The 10,884-nt window shown below is 40.2% G+C and overlaps 2 long non-coding RNA genes across 4 annotated transcripts in view; one reads left to right on the forward strand and one right to left on the reverse strand.

Annotated features, from left to right (window-relative positions):
- LOC112673644 (uncharacterized) overlaps window positions 1–6,358 on the reverse strand; it is a 27,646-nt gene extending 21,288 nt beyond the window's left edge. For all 3 annotated transcript variants that reach the window (XR_007405574.1, XR_003144958.3, XR_004809215.2), the window contains exon 1: window positions 6,170–6,358. This is a non-coding gene — a long non-coding RNA (uncharacterized LOC112673644). The remainder of the gene's footprint in view (window positions 1–6,169) is intronic.
- LOC112673370 (uncharacterized) lies at window positions 6,109–9,184 on the forward strand. Its single transcript, XR_003144758.3, has 2 exons — window positions 6,109–7,127; window positions 8,935–9,184. It is a non-coding gene; the product is annotated as an uncharacterized LOC112673370 (long non-coding RNA).
- Window positions 9,185–10,884: the final 1,700 nt, after the last annotated feature.

The following is a 10,884-nucleotide window of genomic DNA, read 5'->3' on the forward strand; positions in this document are numbered from 1 at the left end:
AAGAGAAGAGAAGAGAAGAGAAGAGAAGAGAAGAGAAGATCTCTCTCTTCAAGAGCAGCCACCAAGAAAAGGCCATGTGACCATACAGCAAGAAAGCAGCCATCTGCAACCCACAAAGAGAGCTCTCACTAGAACCCAGCCATAATGGCACCCTGATCTCTGACTTCCAGCTTCCAGAACTGTGAAAAAATGAATTTCTGTTAAGCCACTCAGTTTATAGTATTTTGTTACAGTGGCCTAAGCTGACTAAATATCTATTTACTAAAATCTTGTTCTAAGAGACATATGTTTTTTAAAGTATATCTGATGAGTAGAAATATATTCTATTTTTTCTGTATTCATTAGATCATACGAATTCAACAATATTTATTGATCACTATTCTTAATTCTAAGGATACAACAGTGAACAAAACAGATAAAGTTCCTATCCTTTGGGGATTGCAGTCTAGAATTAAAACGGTGGGGAAATTCTTCTCTCTAGGATGACATTTGAGTGGTGACCTGAAAAATGTGAGAGAGATGGGCCATGTGGTAATCTAGGGGAAGATTGCACAGGGCCTAGGAAAGAGGAAGAGCCCTGAACAGGAAGGTTCTAGGCTGGAGGGGAAGCAAGATGTCTATATGGCTGAAGTGCAGGATCCACAGGGAGTGTTAGGAGATGGGGAGAGAGGGGGAAAGGAACCACAGAGGGGTGCTACTTTATAGGTGTTGATTGGGAGGCATTCATGGGAGAAATTAATTTGAAGGACGTGAAAGAAGAGTATTCCAGCAGAGAGAACAGCAAGTACAAAGACCCTGAGGTAGCAGCCTGCCTTATATTTCTGAAGAATAACATAGATACCACTGAGTCAAGGTGGAGTCAAAGATGAGGTCAAAGATAAAGGGTAAGGGAGAGGGTTGGGAAGGGTTACAGGAACCAGAGCATGCAGAACTACTATAAGGATTTTGGCTTTCACTCTGAAGGAGACAGGAAACTATTGAGGATTTTGAGCAGAGGAGACACATGATATGACTTGTGTTTTATGACTGCTGTGTGGTGAACAGGCTGGAGGGGTAAGGTGAGAAAAGATGGCAACCAAAACTGAGGTGAAGGTGGTAGAGGAAGACAGAAGTTGTAGAATTGTGGGTATAACTTTAAAGTAGAACCAATAGGAGTCACAGAGGCAGTAGATTTAGTGTTAAAGAAAAAAGTGAGTCAAGGATGACCGCAGGAGTTTTGTCCTGACACTTGGGGAAGAACATTGCTGCCATTTTCTAATATGGAGACACTGAGGGAGAAGCAGGCTTGGGGGCCATCAGGGTGATGATTTGGGAGTTCAGGTTTGGACGTGTTACACTTGAAATGCCCATTGGAGAGGCACTTGAGTGGTTCAGTCAGTTAAACATCTGACTTGTGATTTTGACTCGTCATGATCTCAGGGTTTTGAGATCGAGCCCCAAGTTGGGCTCTGTGCCCAGAGCGGAGTCTGCTTGTGAGTCTCTCTCTCTCCCTCTGCTACTCCCCTCACACTCATGCTTTCTCCCTCTCTCTCTAAAATAAATAATCTTAAAAAAAATGCTCATTAGACAAGCAGACAGAGATGTCCAGTGAGCAGGTGGAGGTCCACATCTGGAGTTCAAAAGAGAGATCCAGTCTGGATATGTAAATGCAGAAGTTGTCAGCATGTAGATAGATGATATTTATAGATATAAGACTGGATGAGGCCACCAAAGGAGTGAGTGTCTGGGAATTGAGTCTTGGAGAAGATTGGGTTCAAGGAGATGAGGAGAAGGAAAAACCAAAGGGAGATCTCTCAAAGCCAAGGGAAAATAGTGTTTCAGGAAACAGGAAGGGGTCAGCTGTGCCAAATGCCACTGAGAAGTAGAGTGAATGAGGTCTGAGAAATGGCTGTTTGCTTTGACAACATGGCCTTGACCGAGGATACCTGGATAAACCCTGATAACAGCTGTTGGGAAGACAGGTAAGGACCAAACTATGGGAGCAGGCTCATTAGAGAGGAGGGGATGAGCTAGAGATGCAGGGTGAATGTCTTCCGAGGCGTTTCCTTGTAGAGGAGAGCAGAGGAGGGGGCAGTAGCTGGGGAAGGGGATAGATGTGGGGTCTAGGGAAGATTAATTCATCAGCATGTTTGTTCACTGATGGAAATAAAGATGATTCAGAGTTGGGAAACCATTTCTTGGGTGGATCTATCAGTTCACAGATTTTTCATTGTATCAATGAGTTACTTTTTAAATATTTAGTCACCTGTCATTTCAATTCACTTTATGATGTTGTTGAGCTGAGTGCATAGGTAATCTCTCCATTGCTCTCATTTTCACAGTGGGAGTGTTGAAGGTTATGACTTTGCCCTGGAGCATGTCTCCATTCTGTACCTCACCCCCTGCCAAGGATGTTGCAGGACACAAGAACTTCTTCAGCCTGGACTCCAGTCTGAATTCTTGTTGGATGATGTGGGGTCTGTTTTAGTCATAAAGCCTAGTCCTTCCTGATTCTTCTTCTTCTAAATCTCCTCCTCCTCCTCCTCCTCCTCCTCCTCTTTCTTCTTCTTCTTCTTCTTCTTCTTCTTCTTCTTCTTCTTCTTCTTCTTCTTCTTCTTCTTCTTCTTCTTCTTCTTCCTCTTCTTCCTCTTCTTCTTCTTCTTTCTTTTTACTTCTGTGGCTTCCCAGAACCAGAAAATGTACCCAAGCTCTGTTATTCTATGGAACTCAAAACAATAGTGTGCTTTTATAATCCAGAGTTGCTTGTAGTGGCCAAACTATTTAAGCCTCACAGATGAATATGAGTCACTACATTTTTCCCAAAGGGCTTTTGCCTTTTTCAAACTCACCCCGAATGATCTGAGTATTTGGGGGTTTTTTGATTAGGAAAGATGACTAAATCATCTTGTGGCAAATCTTTTATCCCATCAGTAAGCCCTTCGTCTCATTTACCATCTGGAATCTCTGAAATGCTTTATGTTAACTGTGTTTAAGAATTAGATTACACTTCCAGCTCACAGTGTAAATATAACTATGTAAGAAGGTATAGATAAAAAGGCTGCAAGGCTGCAAGGACAGGCATCCCAACATTAATTGTGGTTAAATCTGGGTAGAGTCTGGGTTACTTTTTCCTTCTACATATTTCCCCCCCAGTTTTCAATCTTTGTCATTAATATGTATTAATTTGTTAATTTAAAAAAGTGTCTTAAAAGAATAGAAAATACAAATCCGTGTATAACATATAAATCACAACTAAGTAAAAAATGATATGCACATTAATTAGAACTGTGAAGAAATGTACCAGAAAGTTTTTCTCTGGGTAGTGGTACAATAGATGATTTTTACTCTCTTCCCTTTGCTAATCTGCATTTTCCAAGGATATATTTGAATATTCTTTATACTTTCCATAATGAAAAGTTAGTTGTTTTTTTATAAGGTAAATATAATTCTGCCAGGGTGTCCTAGGTATGGAGCTCACTGATGGTTCCTGCAATAATAGACTAGTTCTTTTAATCAGAATATTCAGATTTATTTTATTCCATCTCAGGACAGTTTCCCTCAACTATGCCTCTGATCACTAGTCCCAGTCTAATTGTTCTCACTTCTCACTGCGGAATATTTTCTAGTCTTAGGTTTTGATCTCAGGTCACTGTATTTTTATATGTCATCTTTTCTCCCTTTTAAATCTCTTTGTTGTTGTTTTTTAAAGATTTTATTTATTTATTTCAGAGAGAGAGAGAGCACGAGTAGGGGGAGGGGCAGAGAGCCTGATGTGGGGCTCGATCCCAGGACCCTGGGATCGTGACCTGAGCAGAAGGCAGATGCTTAACCGGCTAAGCCACTCGGGTGCCCCTCATCTCTTTGTTGTTTTTCTCTTTATTCTGGGAGAGCTTTGCAAATTTATCCTCTGTGCCAGTACCCAAAGGAGAGCAACTGCCATCTGGAAAATGAGATGATGAAAACATCGCACCTGATTAGAAGGGAAATGAGAAACAGACTTGGAACACAGCCTAACTGCAGGATGTAACATACATGAGGGGTTTCAAAGATACTCCAGAATTCTGGTAGTGTGTTATGTTTAGGGGTCTGCTGTGTGAGCTCAAATAATGAGTCTGACCTGTCAGTGTAGCATGGAGGGACAGGCCAACACAAATGTTCTTTTGCAAGGACCCAGGAGCTTTCTGGGGGCCCCATCTGCCTCCTGGGTCAGGGGCCATCTGGAAAAGTGATTCAGAGGACACATCTGCTGGGATCAGCCATGTTACAGAAATGCTAATAAAACTGAAAGGGCTGTTTCCCCAGAATACAACCACCTCTGCTTCTCCTTCCAGGGCTCCCTATAGTTCAGGCATCTCATAACATTCTCCCATTCCTATGATACTATCATCCATTTCACTTCTTTATAAGCACAGAATACATTGTTACTGTTATTGTTTTAAACAGTTGTCTTTTAGGGCAATTAAAAATGAAAACATAAAATATTTTATCTTATTTTTATTCTTTCTCTGATGCTCTTTTTTGTTTTTAATTTTTTTTATGTAGATTCAAGTTTCTGACTTAAATTATTTTCTGCCTCAAGAACTTAATATTTCTTGTTGCAATGAATTGCCCAGTTTTTGTTTGTCTGAGGAAACTTACTTCTCCTTCACCTTTGTAATTTCTCTGGATATAAAATTCTAGATTGGCAATTTCTTTCAACACCTTAATGGTTTCACTCTACATTCTTTTTTGCTCATATGGTTTCTGATGAGAAATCTGCTGTCATCTTTGTTTTTTTTATTGGCAAAGCATTCTTTCCTCTAGGACTGGGACCTTCTTTGAGATAAGTGTTGTTGGGGGTGTGGGGGTTGAAGATGTTTACTCTTCCCTTCTCCCATCCAGACTAGGAGGGGGTGTTTCTCCAATTATTCCAGTGGGAACCTGATGGGGTTCCTGGAATAAGAGCCCATGTAGGCATAGTGTTTCCTCCCCTTCCCCATGACTGCTGGTATCCACCAATGTCTCACTCTCATACAAGTCTGCACTCAGATTCCTGCACTTATCAAAATAATGATTTAAGTGCTCCTTCCAGCTCATTGATTCCAATGACTTCTATTCTAGGTAAATGAATCTCAGGAGCTATAGTTCTGGATGCATCTGTCCCTCTAAAGTTCAACATAGTGGTTTGCCTTGTGACCTCAGTTTCCGGATGGTCCCAAGAAGAGTCGATTATATTCTATTTGTCTAGCTTTCTCTTGTGTAGATGGATATGATGACTTCTGAGCTCTTTACATGATGGAGCTTGGTGTTTGTTTTCTCTCAAAGTTGCTTGAATAGATGATTAATTGTTCATTATAAGACTGCAAAACTTTGTGGATATGCTCCTCAGGCTAAACCCCGGTGCAGGGTGAGTTAGTACGCAGGCCCCAACTCCAGTGTGTTCAGCCACTAACTCTTCTTCCTTCTCTCATGTAAGTATTGAAATGTTAATCAGCAGATGAGAGTTGGATTAAACCATGGCTGGGGTTTTGCCAAGTGAGAGAGCAGCAGAGGGTTGACGGTATATGCAAGAGAGTGATTATAATGGTGAATCATAAAAATCCAAGCTTGGTAAGTAGAGGAGTGAAGAATGATGAAAGGCAATAGAATCTGTTGTAGGTTCTGGTTTCCCTTATGCAGTTATTATTCTGCTCAGAATCCATTAATGCCTTCTCATTATTTATTTAATGCTTTCAATAGGAATCAACAACTATTTGAGGACCATTACTAGGCAAGGCACTGTGTTAGATGATGTGGCACAAAAAAGACCATTTGTGCTATCCAGGGGAAGCAGGCATGTAGCTCAAGGAGATAAAGTACCTCAATTGATTTTGAAATTAGTCTAGACTCTTCAGTTGAGTGTTCAAAAGCCTCCATAATAAGTTGCTAAGCCATTTTTTGGTCTTATCTCCCCCACTCCCCTAAACAAATCCAGTGTGAGCCCATTGTCATTCTATGACTGTGCTTTCCCTTTCTCTCCCCTCTGCACCTTTGCTTTCTGGTGATAATCTCCTTGTAATGCCTACCCACGTGACCTCCTCCAACAAAACTCCCTCTTTATCCTGAAGATAGAAGGAAGGTTCAAAGCCTTCCTGATTTCTTTAATAGGAAGTTGTCCCCTTTCCTCTCAACTGTTCACATGGGATCTATCACACACCGACACTTGTCTCACCTCTTCCAGTAGACAGCGTGGATACTTTCCTATCAGCCTGTCTGTGTAGTAGTGTGTCTGTCCTTTATCATAAAGCAGTTAGTATAACCCTTGAGGAAAAGAGAAATTTAAAGAATAAGGATAGAACCAGATGGTTAAAATCAGCCACTGCTCTGGATTTTCTGGTTGTCATGGACACAGTATTTTCTATTGTTGGTAACTCTGGTCTCTATGGTGAGCTCACACTTAGAGCTAGAACCTTACAAAGGCAAGAAAGGTGATTGGATGTGGCCCACTTCATTTTTCAGTGAAGGAGGAGGGCAGGAATGGGGAGGATAGATAGATGGGGAAATTCAGTCTAAAATAAGACTAAATAAGGCTAAAAATAAATGTATGGCTTTCCAATGGCCTCCATCTCCAACAAAAATTACATTTTAAGTTAGGTTAAGTTTTTTTTATATCTATTCAATTGGTTCCTGTTGAGACTGCAGTATAATTCCTTTCACTATATGACTCCTTTCTTACCACCCAACAATCCATTGTGTGTCTAAAGTGACCAATTGAGTATGAAAAGTTGGCAGTGGGGATAGATAATCTCAGCAATAAGAGGAGAGAATCCCATGCCAGAGAATTCAAGGAATATGTGCTACATGTGGTACATATAGGGCAACATTGAAGAGACCAAGAGTAGACTATCTCACTTCTGGTACGTGGATGAGACCCAGATGGAACCCTCTAACTCAAATGATAAAGCTTATAAGCAAGGATGTCAGGGACAAATGAGACGCTTTCAACACCTGAGCTGACTTTTGCTCAGCACTTGTAGAGTTGACTTCAGCCAACATAAAGCAGGGGCCTCAGGAAAGAGTAGGGTACAGCCCTAGCTGGAACCTGGCATAGTCCACTACCTGGAATTAGCCAAACTACAAAGTTTGAAGACAGTCTCTCCACAAGACCACTATGGTTTCTGACACCAACTGTAAGTTTGAGGGTTCCTCCAGACCACCCTCAGTCTTGGTAACTAATTAGAAAGACTTTTGGAACTCACTGAAAGCTATTATACTCATGGTTATGGCTTATTACAGGGAAAGGACACAGATTAAAATCAGTGAAGAGGGGCAGCCCAGGTGGCTTAGTGGTTTAGCGCCGCCTTCGGCCCAGGACCTGATCCTGGAGATCCGGGATCGAGTCCCACATCGGGGTCCCTGCATGGAGCCTGCTTCTCCCTCTGCCTGTGTCTCTGCCTCTCTCTCTCTCATGAATAAATAAATAAAATATTTAAAAAAATCAGTGAAGAGAGGAAGCAGACAGTGCAGATCTGAGAGGGTTCCAAATGGGAAGCTTCTGTTGTCCTCTTCCCATGAAGTCAAGTTACCTACCCAGTGTTGATGTGTGACCATGCTCACAGAGCATTGTTACTCAGGGAAGCATACCAGAGCATCAGTGTCCAGTTTTTACTGGGACTTCATCACATAGGCAGGATTAATGCATTGATTGCCAATGTGGTTGAATTCAGTCTCCAGGTGAACTGATATCACATGCCCTAAAGCACTCACCCTAAATTATGTGGTTGGTTTTTCTGTCATGGCCAGCCCCTACCTTAAGACTGTTGAATGTGCCAAGGCCCATTTTAAGATACAGTGCAACCAGTCCCTACCTTAAACAAAGATACTTCTATTAAATATGGCACAGATTTGAAGAAGCTGAGGCAAAGGCCAGACCTCATTTCATGCAAGATCAAATTCTTTACTGCACAGTCACATTTAATGCAAAATAGAAACAAAGAGTTAGCTTATGGGATAGTAGTTTTGCCCCCACTGAGAAGACACAGATTAAATTCCCTTGGTTAGAGAACATGGGTCTGCTTTCCTTCTCTCTCTTGCCAGGTGGCTGGATTGTAAAAATGGAAATGCAAGTTTATATCAACTGGCTCTCTACCTTAAGAACTGAGAGAAAGATACTAAGAGCTCATAGGAGGAAAAATATTTTCCTTATCTAGAGTCCAAGCACCAGAATTAGACTACCTTTTATTCATTCAAACATTAGTAAAGCAAAATAAAACAAACTCCAAAAAAATCATATGGCAGCTAAGAATACTTTATAGCTAGGAGATGGAGAGTCAAGATTCAGAGGAGAGAGTTCTAGAGAGGAGGAGCAAGTTCTAGAGAGCACCTGCAGTGTGTTTTCAATATAATTAATGTATGGACTTTAAGTAAAAGATGAATTGTGGGAGTTAATGTAGCCAAGACAGTAAGGTAGTGGGTGATGAGCAGTCATAAATAGAGATTTAAAAATAAGGAAGAGTTTAGTTACAGAATTTAAATCTTCAAAAAATTAGTAAAACAGAATCTAACCTGCATAAAATCAAGTCAGTGATGTGGGGAGAAAACTTGAGAAAGTTTCCCAGAATGTAGAGGAAAAGGTGTAGGATAAAAAGGATGACAAAAAAAATAAAGTAATGGATACTGAGGAGGGAGGAAAGAAGTCCCGAATCAGATGCTTGGTGATCATGAAGAAGGTTGGATGCAATAATGAGATATCAGAACACAAAATAGAAGAAAGCTTTCTTGATCTGGGTGAAAAAAACATAGCATCAAGAGAGAGTAATTAGAAAAAAAATGGGTCCACCCTCCAAGATGGCCCTAAAGATCCCTGCCTGCTGGTATTCACATTGTATCAGGGTGGATCTGTGTACCCAATGGAATATGGTAGAAGTGATTGTCACTTCCGAGGTTAGTTTATAAAGATGCTATAACTCTGTCTAGGATGTTCTTTCTCTCTCTCAGGTCACTCTCTCTGGAGTAGTCAAGCTGCCATGTCATAACCAACCCTATGCAGAGGCCCATGAGGGGAGAAACTGAGGCCCTTGTACCAATGGCCATGTGAGGATTGTTCTTCTCCAGCAAACCTTCAGTGACAACAGCCCCAGCCAACATCTGGACTGTATTCTCATGAGAAACTCTAAACCAGACCCATCCAACTAAGCTCTTTCTAGATTCCTGGATAGATAATAAATGGTTGTTGTAAGCTGCTGAATTTGAGGGTAATTTGTTATGGGGCAATAGATAACTAATACGGCCACTAAGTGGTTGATGGAAGCAAGATCAAGTGATAGCTGGAAAGAGAGAAAACCCAAGAGATTAGAACATGTTTAAATGTTAGCGGAAGAATTCAGTAGAAAAGAAGAAAGGTTAGGGATGGAGAAGAGGATGTGTGATAGCATGAGATTCCTGAGAAGGGGGGTGGGTTGGGTTGCAGGGGACAGGGGAGGAATTAGCCACCAGTAGGAGAAAGGGCACTTATTTGGCTAACACTCAGGCATCTGAGTTTGAGATCCCATGAGAGAGGAAAACTCTGACAAGTTTAATTGAGAAAATGCAAATATATAACAATAACAAGAATGGATGTATTACAGAAGATACAGATGAGATTAAAACCACTGTAAGGAAAATGATATTCAACTCTTAAGTGATGAATTTGACATTTCAGATGGGAACTTTTCTAAAACAATTGAAAATTATCATTGCCAGAACTGTTTTACAGAATAAAAAAGTCAGGATTATAACCATGGGACAAATGGAAACAGCTTCCAGAGTAATACATTAAGAAAGATTGAGGTGCCTGAGTCGCTCAGTGAATTAGGCTTCTGATTCTTGGTTTAGGCTCAGGTCCTGATCTTGGGGTTGTGAGATGGAGCCCTGCATCAGGCATTGCAGCAGTGTGGAGCCTGCCTAACATTCTCTCTCCCTTTCCCTTTGCTCCCCTCTACTGAAAGAAACAAAGAAAGAAAGAAAGCAAGGAAGAAAGAAAGAAAAAAAAAGATAGGTATTGGGTACATATGGTTTCATAGGCTATTTTTGTTCAAACTCTAAAGTTCTGTTGTCCAATATGAGAAGTGACAACTCATGTGTAGCCATTTACCTTTAAGTGAATTAAAACTAAATAAAATTTAAAACTCAGCTTCTTAGTGGCACTAGCCACTTTTCAAGTGCTCAACAGCCATTTGTGGCTAGTGATTGCCATATTGGACAACATTGATATAGAACATTTACATCATTACAAAAAGTTTTATGGTCCAGTATTCCTCTAAAGGAGTAGATAATTTTTATCTAGTATAACTTGTTTCCAGGCATGTAAAAATGCTATAAGTCTCCCAATTTATCATGTGAAACTATAACAACTTTGATGTTAAAACACAGCCAAGATGACATCATAAAAGTTAGAAACCAATCTTGTATATGAATAGATGCAAGCATTCTGAATAAACCTCTGGTACTTCTAATCTAGACACTCATTCAGAACTAATCCAGTGTTGGCATTCTGGAAGTGCAAGTATATTTTAATAATAGAAAATCCATTAATATAATTTAACACATCACCGGAGAAAAACATAGGTGTCTTCATAGATGCCAAACAAGTGTTTGGTCAAATTAAAGTCAGTCCTGAATAATTTGAGACAAGATGGAAGTTTATTCACTATGCTAAAGAATAACCTTCTTAGATATTAACATCATCCCAAGCCTCATGCAAACAGCCCAACTCATATTTAAAGATAAAATAATCCAGACATTTCAATTAACTTGAAGAACAAGATAAGACCAAGCTTATTATCATTATAATGCAATATTGCTCTAGAAAATTTCAATATATAATAAAAGAGTAAGATTAAGAAGTATAAATAAGAAAGAGGATTTTATCATAATTTTTAAGGACAGTGTGAATGTTTACCTAGAAAA

The sequence above is a fragment of the Canis lupus genome, chromosome 24 (genome assembly GCF_003254725.2).
Source record: "Canis lupus dingo isolate Sandy chromosome 24, ASM325472v2, whole genome shotgun sequence".
NCBI lineage: Eukaryota > Metazoa > Chordata > Mammalia > Carnivora > Canidae > Canis > Canis lupus.